At 40.2% G+C, this 12,250-nt stretch overlaps 1 protein-coding gene across 2 annotated transcripts in view; it reads right to left on the bottom strand.

Annotated features, from left to right (window-relative positions):
• Positions 1–5,942, bottom strand: part of LOC124415931 (substance-K receptor-like) — a 30,447-nt gene extending 24,505 nt beyond the window's left edge. For both annotated transcript variants that reach the window (XM_046896685.1, XM_046896684.1), the window contains exon 1: positions 5,750–5,942. The gene's annotated coding sequence lies outside the window, so the exon portion shown is untranslated. The remainder of the gene's footprint in view (positions 1–5,749) is intronic.
• Between the last annotated feature and the right edge of the window lie 6,308 nt (positions 5,943–12,250).

Genomic DNA, 12,250 nt, shown 5'->3' with positions numbered 1-12,250 from the left:
AGCCATCCCAAACGCGTCAGACGCGTATTACAAATATGAGTAGAGTGCATTCGAGCGTCGTGTGGATATGTTGAAACAGTAATTAAAACAGCCGAAAGAATATTAACGTAGAGTCTGAATCACGAGATCCAGTAAAGGACTGCCTTTCCTTCAGGATTATATTCTATCAAACTTGGTACATAATTTTATCTTTAACTGAGTTTCAGAACTCTGCAAGAAGGAAAAAACTGAAGAAAAAATAAAGGAACGAAAGGAAGTATAATGAGACCCGCAAAATTTTCCCCGCAAAAATTTAACGCTTGACAAATAGTTTCGGAGAGAGCGAATCCGCTTGTAAAAAATAATAACTTCCAAAGAAAGGAAAGCTTTTTTCCAGCTTTTAATAAGAGTCAATGTATTTTCTGTTTGTCAGGCAAAACGCTGCGAAACTCGTCAAGCCCGCAAAGAATGCCTTTGCAAATTCCAGAGGAAGAATTAGGAGAGGCACTTTGAGGTTTGACCCGAAAAGTTTGACCTTGAATTTTCAGCACACTGCGGTTATCAAAATCAGCGAAATCTCTGGACAACTTCGACCGAATCGAATTATCAAGGCTTTAATTAATTTTACATCAACACGCGGCATTCCACTTGGAAGGTACCGAAGTAAAAAATTAGGGTAATAACGTGATGATGGCCATTCGGAAAGCCGCATTTTCACCATCAATATTTACTCTCAATCCAACGTTGAGGTCCGCGAAGGAAAGCGCGCTGTTATTTCTTCTCCTTCTAGTTTTCTTACCTCCAAATACCACTTATCGAGAGATTTCAGGTCAATATTTGATGCCCGGTTTGGCCTCGCGATTCGTTATCCTTAACAGACCTTCACGTACCAAGCTTCGAGCTTACACGGCCTAAATACGAAGCAGTAAAAACGCCGTAAAAAGCTGTTGCCGAGATATTCATTTAGCCGAACTTCGTTATCTGCACGTGATATAACTAATTCTTGCCTCGACGATAATTCTTTCCTTCAGAATCTATCATTGTAAACGATCCCGAAATGATCTCCCCCCGATATTAACCGCTCACAAGGGACGTCAAGTAATTCCCCCTAGTTTACGCGATTCTTCGTTTTTTCCGACGTCATGGAACGCGATAGAACGCGGAAAACATGGCGTATCGACGTAGGTACAATGAAATTACAGTGCGTATAACGTGTTGGACGATTATATACAGTTACGTGCAATTGCCCCGCGATATCAGCAAAGGATGCATGATTCACTTTTATCGGTCACGAACGACCAATTTCCCACGAAAGCCACGCAGTTACCGGACCCAGAATTTTGCGAGGAAATTCGTGGTATCAACCTAAGGCATTCGCCTAAACAAATTATAGATAAACCACGAGTACAGAAAAAGCCATCGGTTTCTCTGTCAAGGAAGTTGCAGCAAGCTTGACCCTTATTTAGAAGGAAAACAAAAACAAACAACATGAACATCTCTGGTTTTGGCTGATTCTCGTGTTTTTTTAGGCTGTTAGAATAAACTGGCCAAAGTTTTGCAGCCGCATAGCAAAGGCCAATTATTTCATATCCATGTAGCTTGAGTTATCAAAATTGTGCTTTCCTGTAAGTTAAAGTGTGTTGGCTCGAAAAGACACTTGTACTCGTAACTGGAAAAAGTTTCCAAAATTTTCTTCGAGTTGTTTGAGTTGATGCGTGGACTTTTATCTCCTTATTCTTTTCTTTAACAAGTCCATTGAACGAGCGGACTGGCGATTAACTTCTGAGAAAACAACACGTTATTCTGAACTTTGAGAAGCTAAGGATCCACGAATGTGCACCCGTCATTGCGATGCGCCAACGCTCCATTGAACACAAGAGCTCCGTGGTAACTTCAGAGCTTTTCTCACCTCTAAACGAAAACGAAGAAAAAGAAAATCACACGCACACTTCATCGCATCTTGTCCACTCAACTTTCACAATTCACTGAACAACGTCAAGTAGCGAAATTTCACGATATGCTTGTATCGTGCACAAACATAGAAAACTGATACTATTTTTACGCCGGATCAGACTTTTCTGGCAATATACTGAAACGATTTTGCGAAAGTTTCCTGACAAATCGGCAACCGTTAGCGGTAGGATTCCAAACGACCTCTGAAACACACGAATGGCAACCTCACCTCTAGATGTTTCGTATCACGAGACTGATCGTGCGAAAGTAGCATAAAAGTTATACACATGTAAGTGTGTAAATGTATGAGATGATGAATAAGGTCGGTCCAGATGGTGTATATAGTTGTTCGTCAAGTTGAGTCCAAAAAATTTTCATCGTTACAGTGAATTTACGAGAAGCTATGACTCCTACATTTCAACAAGCGAAAATAGGCTTCGCACATTAGAAATTCAAATGCTCGTCCCAGGCCTGATTGATGACTCTGTAACTCGGCTGTTTCGAATAAAAACAAAAAATGTATAACTACTATGTCAGTCTCGTAATTGCTTCGCAAAATTTTGAATTATAATGCTGATCGTGTTACGATCATATATACAGCAAGAATTTTTTATTTTCTAATTTTTCGAGTCACATAATTCGATTAAAGACTGCGATTTCATAAAGAAGGAAGCTTTCTCTTGGCATTCCTTTATACGCTTACATTTCTCTAAGAAAGTAACTACAACGTAAATTTTCACGATACAATCTGGCCGTAAATTAACGCCGTACAGGCTCAACTTCGACTGTGAACCACAAGAGAAAATTTCACTCCACAATACAAAGGAGTTTGAATTAGAATTTTGGAGTTGGAGGTGGGGGGAAATCTACGGTCGAGTGAATCAGCGTCGACAATCAGAATGCGAGCTTGCGCAGTTATTCGCAATTTTCACTCCGACGACCAGATTTGTATTTCCGAAAAAGCATCCGTCGCGTATTTCCATTACAGTGCGTCACTTGCAGCAAGCTTTTTGACTAATTCAAAAATCATCGGAGCTGTGCTTTCGTGTACGAAATGAAGTTATAGCCTAAATGAAAGTCACGGTGCGTCTGACGTGCAATCACTCGGACCACGATATGGTCGACGGAAAAAAAATAAGCAAAAAATAAATTTTCACGCATTTTGACCCAGAGTTTGTTGGTCCATATGCAATTATAAAATCAATCCTGCTTGCTGCTAAAATCAGAAATCAGGCTGGCCAAGTAAATATCGTTGAAAAAAAACGAGGAAAATAGAAGAATAAGAACAACAAGAGGATTAGAACAACAGCGTTACCAACATGTTTCACATTTCACACGATTTAGTTCGCTTTTCAAGCTTCCACTTCGGTGACTGATAGCCAACACGGATGCACATAGAGAACGATGAAATGCAACGAGAAATAAAAACACGAAACTGCCGAATTGGTAATTCAATATTACTTTCGGATAAATTCACTCTTCCATTCCCGAGTGACGAACAGTATTTTATCAACACCACATCGATTACGAACGTTATTTAGTGAAAGAAAAAACGAATCAGTCTTCGAACCAATAATGATTGTACTACATCGATCAAGTTAACAAGGAGTAAACGGTGCCGTGATGCATAGTTTTGCAGTACATTAAACAATAATATATGAGATGGAAAAAAAGTTCAAGACTTGAGATTTGAGGGAAAGGGAAGATCAGAGTTAATCTGAAAAATTTCTCGGTAGATGAGAGGTCGAATAAAGTATATAATATGTATTATACATATGTAGCACGTCACTTCAACTTGTTATTTTTAGCTGAAAGAATAATCGGAATCAAGATTGCTCTGGTAGAATATTGCTAAAGCGTGTGTACACAGATGTGAATTTTTCGGTAAGCAGCGAATGCCGGATAGAATTAGTCAAGCCCGCCAAATTGTCTTACTCACGATCAGTTATCGTTAATTATTGAGTAGAAACACAAGCAAGGTTGAACTGATTCGAATGATTATTATTCATCGTAGATTATAAATTCTAAGAACGAGAATCACGAAAAAACGAGGAGTCTTCGAAATCGCTCTGTCACGAAATTAACTACCATGTATATCTACAGCTGTAAAATTCTCTAATTTAACATGTAAACAACTTGATATTCGGTCGCCTAAAGTTCGAGGTCTTGCGTCCATCATCCGAAGATGAATGACCGAAGGTTTCTCAAGATGGAATGAATCCGATCTTACAATTAGATGAAATAACCCCGTATAACCAAAATTGTATGATTAGGGTAATTCGTATGCTCATCATTAGCTATAATGCTTGTAGCAAAGTACAAGTTGGTTTTGAATTGCTGAATTCTGCACAAATATCTGCGGTAGCCTAATTTCCCAAGATCCAAGAGATTGCCCAAGATCCATGTTTAATTGGATTCTCAATGTCTTCGTAACTTCGCCGAAATTTTAAAGCAAACTAATAAATTTCAGGGGAGTTGAAAGTAAGCGTAAACAAATTCAGTAGCCACGTTTTTACCATCAACTCGTTTTGCTCAACCGCTGGACCGCCGTTCTGCGTTAGCAAACAATACAATTCGACTTTATGCGAAACCAAAGATAAATCGACAAACATCCGGGGCGTCGATGTAAGAAATTCGTGAGAAACGACTTATTGTTAGACGACTAGCTAGACGACATTCCTGAAACAAACATGATAAAACTCGACTTAAATCAGTGTATCTGAAATAGCATACTCATCTACGTTGGTGAACAGAAACAGAATCCAAGAACGCTTTATCACTCCGTAATCCCGATTACCCATTCACCGAAATCAAGGAGCTCGGTACATGCTTGCGAATAAACAGCAAACCGCCAAACACAGAGAGACTAATTAAATTCTGAGGCTTGAACGTGAACAGTGTATATATGTGATCGTACGTGGAGTACAAAGATAGGTAATTGAATTACGGTATCTGCGTTTGATTATCCTCTAAACTGATTAAAAACTTTGCTGTCAACTACCGGTCGATTCCTGGCACTGCAGGATGAAAATCAGGGTACATAAATTGGGGTACGAAATTGTGCGAGCAATATCAAAGCAATTTTCCGAGCGAATAAATTCCCAAGGTACTTGAGTGCGTCGTCGTGTATGACCTTCAATAAAAATGCGACCGGGAGAATTTTGGCCACGTATTCCGAGCATCACGGAAAGATTACGGTCCATTCCCTGAGGTATTGTAGGAAGTGGTTAACGATAAGCACACGACATGAGCCAGACTTTCCTCCTACGCACATCACGAAAAAAAAAGTCGACTACGTGGATAAACTTTTTGGCCGGGTGAATTGTAGCTAAATACGCCCCTGGTACGTAAATTTCGTCCAACAATTAAATCCAGTACTTGAACTTTGTGAATATTTATTTCGCAGTGCTTTTTCTCTGCTGGTATAAGATGAAGCTGAATCTAACGGTTGAATATGCTAATGTTGATTGAAATGAAACAGTGAAACCGAGCAATCAAAATGTTTTTCAAACATCGTTGAAAGCTCAAACTTTTATAGAACTGTTGGCCTGAAACTTTTATACTGTGTTGTTGCACTTGAAACTTTTTTATGATCGTTTGCCCGCCTGCTTAGGTTACCAGATCCAGCCTCGTCGGGTATGATTAAACCTATAATTTGAACTCATTTGAGGTTTTTCGATGTATACTCGTTACAAGAGAAGTTTTCAAATTAAATACCCAACAGTCGTGGGATACGATCGTTTCAAGCAAATCCTTCGGACGCAACTTCCCGTTAAAAACGTTTTTTCTAAATTGAATGTAATGAACGGTAACTTACCCAGTTAGCACATGACCGTTAATTTCGCGTAACCAGCAGCGATCACCATATCAGCCACATCTAATTGAAACCGTATATTCTTACACATGTCAATGTTTTCTCGTCATGTGCGTCTTGTTTTCACCTTCGAACCGTTGCTTAGGAATCTCTTCTTCCACAGCCCTTTCTCAGAAAGTTCGTTCACTTCTTTTCGATCAACGCTTCCCAAAAACTGTACCTATTTTTATGCAGACAATTAAATATCCCGACACTTTATTTATGCAGCACAAAATATTCTCGTCTCTCGTCGATTAAGTCTCGCACTTAATCACACGCAGCATAGCGTTTAGAAAATCTTCTCTACGTTGTCCAACGGCCTGATTAAATCGCGGGTGGAAATAGCTCGTCAACGCTGTTAAGAATTCCACCTGGGACCCGACATACCGGACTAATCTTCATCGAGTCTCTCGGGTATTATTAGTCTCGAATTCGGCGGCCCGAGACGATCACTCACTAGTCAAATTAGCAGATGATAACTGCGATGAGACACCTGCCAGCTGCTGGAATGACGAGGGCCATTTCATGGGAATTCACTTTCGAAATTAAGTCGTATAGATTTCGTATCAACCTCTACAAGCACCACTTAACGTTGTCGCCTTCGGCACGACACGAGACGTCGAAACTCCCATTCTTCGAACTAGATCCATAAAATGTCAGCCGGGGGTTGATAACTCTTTCACCCACGCACAATACGCTCTGAAGAGAGGTCAAGAGAAGCTTCCGCCTATTGTTGGTTACTCTCGCGGCGTTATCAATAGGCGATCGTTTTCCTATTTTTACACCATCGCTGCACAGACGTCGAATATGAGTAATAGTCGACGATTGTTCCGACGCAGTCGTCACTTCACATTCGACACTGTCAAATTCGAATTCAATATTTTCTTCATATAAATCTCCAGCATACTTTCTTTTTCACTCAATATGACAACTGAATATAACAAAAGGCTTCTCATGCTTTTCTCTGCATCCCGCTCTACTGCACCGAGTCCCATAAGATCAGTGATCAACAAGATTTCAGCCCCATCGTGACCCCCTCGCGACTCACGATCCTCATTCAATCCACCACAGATCGACGCTCGGAGCCAAGTCTCATCAGACTGATCTGATTACGAGCCAGTCCCAAAGTCGGAGTAGTCGAAAGCGGAGTTCGCCGAAACAGGAAATCGGTCACCAGGATCCTGTCTGCCTCGGAAACCGAGCGAAAGGCATGGCGAGACGATCCCCGATCAATCTCGCGGATTCTCTTTTGTACCGGTGTGGAAGTTGAAGCGATTCGAGCACCGCGCCACCCGGAGATTCGCGCCGAAATGCCGCCGACTTGAGAAGCGAGCAGTGCGCGCTGCTTCTCGTTTATTCGCGCGCAAACGAGGCGCGCTGATCGCTTTTGGCTCCACAATCAGAGCGCAGCGCTGCTCCGTAGCCTCGAACTTGGATTTTTCTCGCAGCTGACATCGCCCGGTTACGTCGATATCGACGGCGGTGTTATCAATGCCAATTGCTGCTTCTGACGGCGATACCTTCAACCCCTGTTCATCCCCCTCCCCCAGCCACTTGACCAACGCGGCTGCGCGCTTCGCGATCAACTTGCTAACCAGCTCAGATACACGAGCGGCGTATATGATGTTCACTCTTGTCGTGTAGAGATAGGACAGCTTCTTTATCGCGGTTAAACTGACTTCGTACAAATTGTTTCCTGCGATTCGGTCGGTCGATGCCCCCCCCCCCCCCCCCCCTTCCTCTATTCCTGGGACGCGCGTTACGCGGTCTGACCGTATTCCGGTCGCTACTACTTGCTAAACTTGATCCTTTTCTAAGGGATATTTGAGGGATGTCTTATACTTATGGGAAAAATCATTCAGACCAGATGGCTGTGACTTTGATCCGACATTTATGTACGCTATAAATTTGCAAATTTATCACGTTTCAGGTTTAATATACCTACTGAAAAAAATTTCATTTGTTATAGTGACTGGAAAATTTCAATCGAATAGATATTGTTTCAACAACTGTTTAAATATTGTTGGAATTACAACGAATCAAGGTAGGTACTTGTAATTATTTTCCGTGATTATAATTGTCAGTAATACATTTTGTGGTAATTGCAACGCAAAATCAGTTTGTTTAGTTTACCGAGCTTGTTTAGTCAAGTTAGGCCTTAACATAAATTTATCGTTGCATTAACGTCAAATTTTCGCTTACCTTACGTGAATCATAATTACTTTTTTTGTGCTATACGCATGAATCGCCTCTGCGGAAAAGATTAGACAGAATTTTTAAGCTAACAAAATACCGCGGAAACACTTCCGGATGATCATCGCGAGGACTGTTCTTGATTGGCGATTTGATCACGTATTCATATACGAAATTACGCGGTAACCTGAATGGCCAAATTTTCATATCCCAATCAAGGGCCAGCATGTCGTGTGACACGTGTCCTTGACCGTTCGGGCTGATTGAATATTGTATGTATACCGAAATTAATGGCCGTCAACGATTATGAAAATTAAAATTCGACGTATGTACGCAGCTTTGAATCGAAATAAATTTCTATACAAGTTCTCATTTTGTGTGCTCTTATTATTATCGACATTCCACTAATTACCTGACAATAACGTTCGCTTCAAAATCAAGCGCGATGACAATTCGATGGATATTGCAAAAAAAAGATCACCGAAAACCAGGTCTGCCGACGGCCTATAACTGAAATAAAGCTCATCAGCGTAGCAATGTAACAAAACACAATGCTTTACGTGAGGAAATTCAGTCAGATCAGATACGGAGCCGGATACTGTTAATAGTGGATGATACCCTGAGTCTTATCATTTCTAGTGAATCTCGGGACACGCCAATATTCTATAATCCATCTACATATACGTCTTTAGGTACGTCCTGCATTTTGAATCTTCACCCTGAATATTAACATTTTTTTCAAAAGACCGCTACAAACTAAGCGAATGGAGAAATCAAATTTTTAGCAAAAAACAGCCCTGACGTAAAAAAAATGGTAAATTCAAAGTATAAGGACATAAAATTTCTAGCACACACATTCATAAGTTGAGAGTGAAATTTTCCATTTCTTTTCGATCGCGGCTGTTTGACTGATTGGAATTCTTCCGACATAATTTTAACGAAGGCACTTTCCTCCGCTTACGTAAGGGCGTAATTATTGTTCGCGACTCTCCCAACCTACGACTCCGACGTAAACTGGTTATAACACAATGGAATTCAAATTATCCGTGCAAATAGAAAAGGCAGTGGTATTCTGCGAGTGATGCTTGCATTACGCAAAACGACCTCCGGCGTAGTGATAAAGGAGTAAAGGTATAAGTTACGCGGAATATCCATTCGAATTAATTTCGAATCAACGGTTAAAAATCAAGTGAGAAAAAATAATCCTTCGCCGTCAAGCTGTTTCTGATTATACGGCGAGCCGCGGGGTTTATTTATTGGCTTTATTTCATGATGTCAGTTGCGTTGACCAGGGTCAGTTAATCCGATGCCGTCGGGTATCGACAGCATATCGGGATTCTGTTTGCAGACGTGATTCGAATCGAATATTGCATCCGATATAGGAATATATATTATATTTGCGATAGGCAATCATACGCGAGTTTTGAAATAAAACGACCCACCGACATGGCTTTGGAAATACATACATTAGTTCAATTCATGCTGTCATTTAATTTTTGACGATGCAGTTCAAAAACTGTACAATTTTGATACTTCAATTTTCATATTAAATACCGCTGCTATAAATGCGAGATTTTTCTGTACAACATTATTCACGATTTAAATACTGACAATGAATATTCAACTACGGTAAGGTTTATTCAGGCAAAACGGCAAAAGGGAGATACTTTAATCGAAAAATCACGTGATGGATTAATTGCGTTAAATACACCGGGTTCAGTTACTTGGATGTTTATTTGAAATTTTCTTCGTCGTGAGAAGATTCGATACTTCGATAATTATTGTTGTGATAATTTTTCTATCCACACTCACTGACTGATTTAGAATGAAATACCGTCGTTCACACAATTATAGACCAAGGAAGTGTTCTGGGGATGAAACGACTGTAGATATAACAGAAAAGGCAAATATGCGGTTCATTTGTTCCTACACACGAATGTCAGTGGATACGTTTAACTTTTTGCGAATGAATAATGTACGAAGTATTTTGATCCTTTGCAAAAGATTAGTAGGAAAAATTAACACCGTCTTACTTAGGTTGATATATACTTATACGTTATACCTACGTCGTGACGGCTGCTCAGCCTTTTGGAGGTGATAATTGTAGCGGACACGTGATCGCGATGATCCTGTTTAAGAAACTGAGAAGCAGACTTGTTTTGATATTATCTCCTCTAAACGACACTCCAGTTGTAATATTTATCTTCCCATGCATAAAATCGACTGCGCAGAACGCCTATGCGTTAAAAACGTTTCATCAATATGTTCTCATGAAATAATAATACACAGCTGTCATAGAGGGAAACGAATAATAACGAAAGGGTCGATTCACGGTGCGACGATCGTCCGTTTTTCATCCCTCCGATGACATATCTTTCACGGCAGGTGGCGTACGATGAGTTTATTTTGGCGAGATGAAATAAAAAATCTCAGTCACAATAGAAGAGTTATGGCTGACTATAAGCTATATCTCTTTTGTGTATGCGGTAATGGAAGATAAAGAGGTTTAAGGGTGTTGAAATCGATAGGTGGAAACTTCTAAAAACACGATATTATTTCCGTTGAAAGAATTTCCACGAGAATATCTTGTGTTTGAATTTCAAAGGCTTCTTCCGTGTGAATACCTAAGGACGCTAACAATTGAAATTCATCCAACACTGGAGTCGAAACCTTCCGACAACGAAGGAATTCACATGAAAAATGAAACTTCGTTTACTCTTGTAGAATTACCTCCGACTTCCGATGTTCGAAAAGCTGAAATAAATTTCATACTGCTTCTACCACCTTCGTTGAAATTAGCGAGTGCTTCTGGTACGAGGTTTCGTCACGGAACGGTTACAACACGAGTGAATCCATATTTTGAATGGATTCGTCAGCGTTCACAACTAACTGAACTCACCAAAATTTCAGGCCGCCTACGAAATGAAACGATTCATGAAACTGGTGATAAGAAATTGTAGAATGTTGAGTTTGTGCCAAAAGTTTGAAGACGAAATGAGGAAAGTTGGAGAATATTCAGATTGAACGGTTCGTCAAAATGAATTGAGTCTGGTTAGAATTTTCGCAATAAAAAAACGAAACGAAAATTGTTGATCCGATTGTACACCCCGAATTTACAAAAGCTGAAATTCTCCACCTACAATGTACGAAGTAATTTGAAATTTCATGTATATATGTCTTACGCTCAGTGTAATTTCCGTTAAGCCTGTCTATTTTCATCCTGCGGATATTTGACGAAATCCTTTGTCTTCGTAGGCATTGTTCGGCTTGATATCTGCACCCATAATCTGAAATTGCATTGATTTCCCCCCGCTACAATACCCATCGTCGACAAAACCTCCCGCAAAGTTTAACTTTCCAAACTCATTAAGGTGTTTGACGGTGTCACAGTTGGAGGGTGGATTCTTCAGTCGAGATACCGATGTGCCTTCGTCCTTTGAACTCGGCATTAGATTTCTGTGTTAACGGATTCCCCTCGCAGTTTGGAAGTCCAAGCAAACTATTGTTTAACTTTTCTCTTATTTTCTGCACCTGCAGACTTGTTTGCATATCGTGTCATCTCACTCTTTTCTCCCCCTAACGAATTCATGTTTACTTTCTGTCTCGGACTATTCTTACCTGGCAAAAAGATCACCTCGCTTTGTCACAAGCTTAACAAGTATTCACCAAAGACTCGCAACTTCGTTAAGCAATCTATTAACGTCGTATACTGACCCACGCAACAAACTCGGTCGAGACACTTTTTCGCACAACTCGATTTGCCCGGTAATTTTCACTGTTTTCCCAGTTTTTTAAGACAGAAGCGTCTAGAATTTAACGCGGCTTAAAACAGATCGCAGATGAGCTTATAGAACGACGGTATTATCGTACATCATCGCCATTTTCAACACAGACTCTCAGCTTCGATGCGTACCTCTACTTTAAGCCGCTGTTAGCAAAGTACTCGATGTGAATAATCCGTCGTAACCCCACGCAATTGAGAGATAATTTTCGTTTAATATTCGTTTTAATAATTGTTTTTTTTTTATTTACAGCACGTCAGATCAAAAACAGATTCTACCAAGCTACTGGATGTGAATTCTTCCACGAGATCACTTCGATCAGAGATGAACCCTTTATAACTTGATGCTTAAAATCAGATAAAACGTATATTTTATGTCACGTACCTAATACCTATTTTCATCAAATTTCCCATCTCATATTGCGAAAAAACGGCAAAAGAAGGCGGCAGAGCTTGGTTCTTAAGCGATAAAACAGCGGTTAGAACGAAGT

Source organism: Diprion similis, chromosome 2 (assembly GCF_021155765.1).
Source record: "Diprion similis isolate iyDipSimi1 chromosome 2, iyDipSimi1.1, whole genome shotgun sequence".
In the NCBI taxonomy this organism is placed as follows: domain Eukaryota; kingdom Metazoa; phylum Arthropoda; class Insecta; order Hymenoptera; family Diprionidae; genus Diprion; species Diprion similis.
The sequence above is the reverse complement of the archived record's forward strand: the minus strand, read 5'-3'. Positions and strand labels throughout refer to the sequence as shown.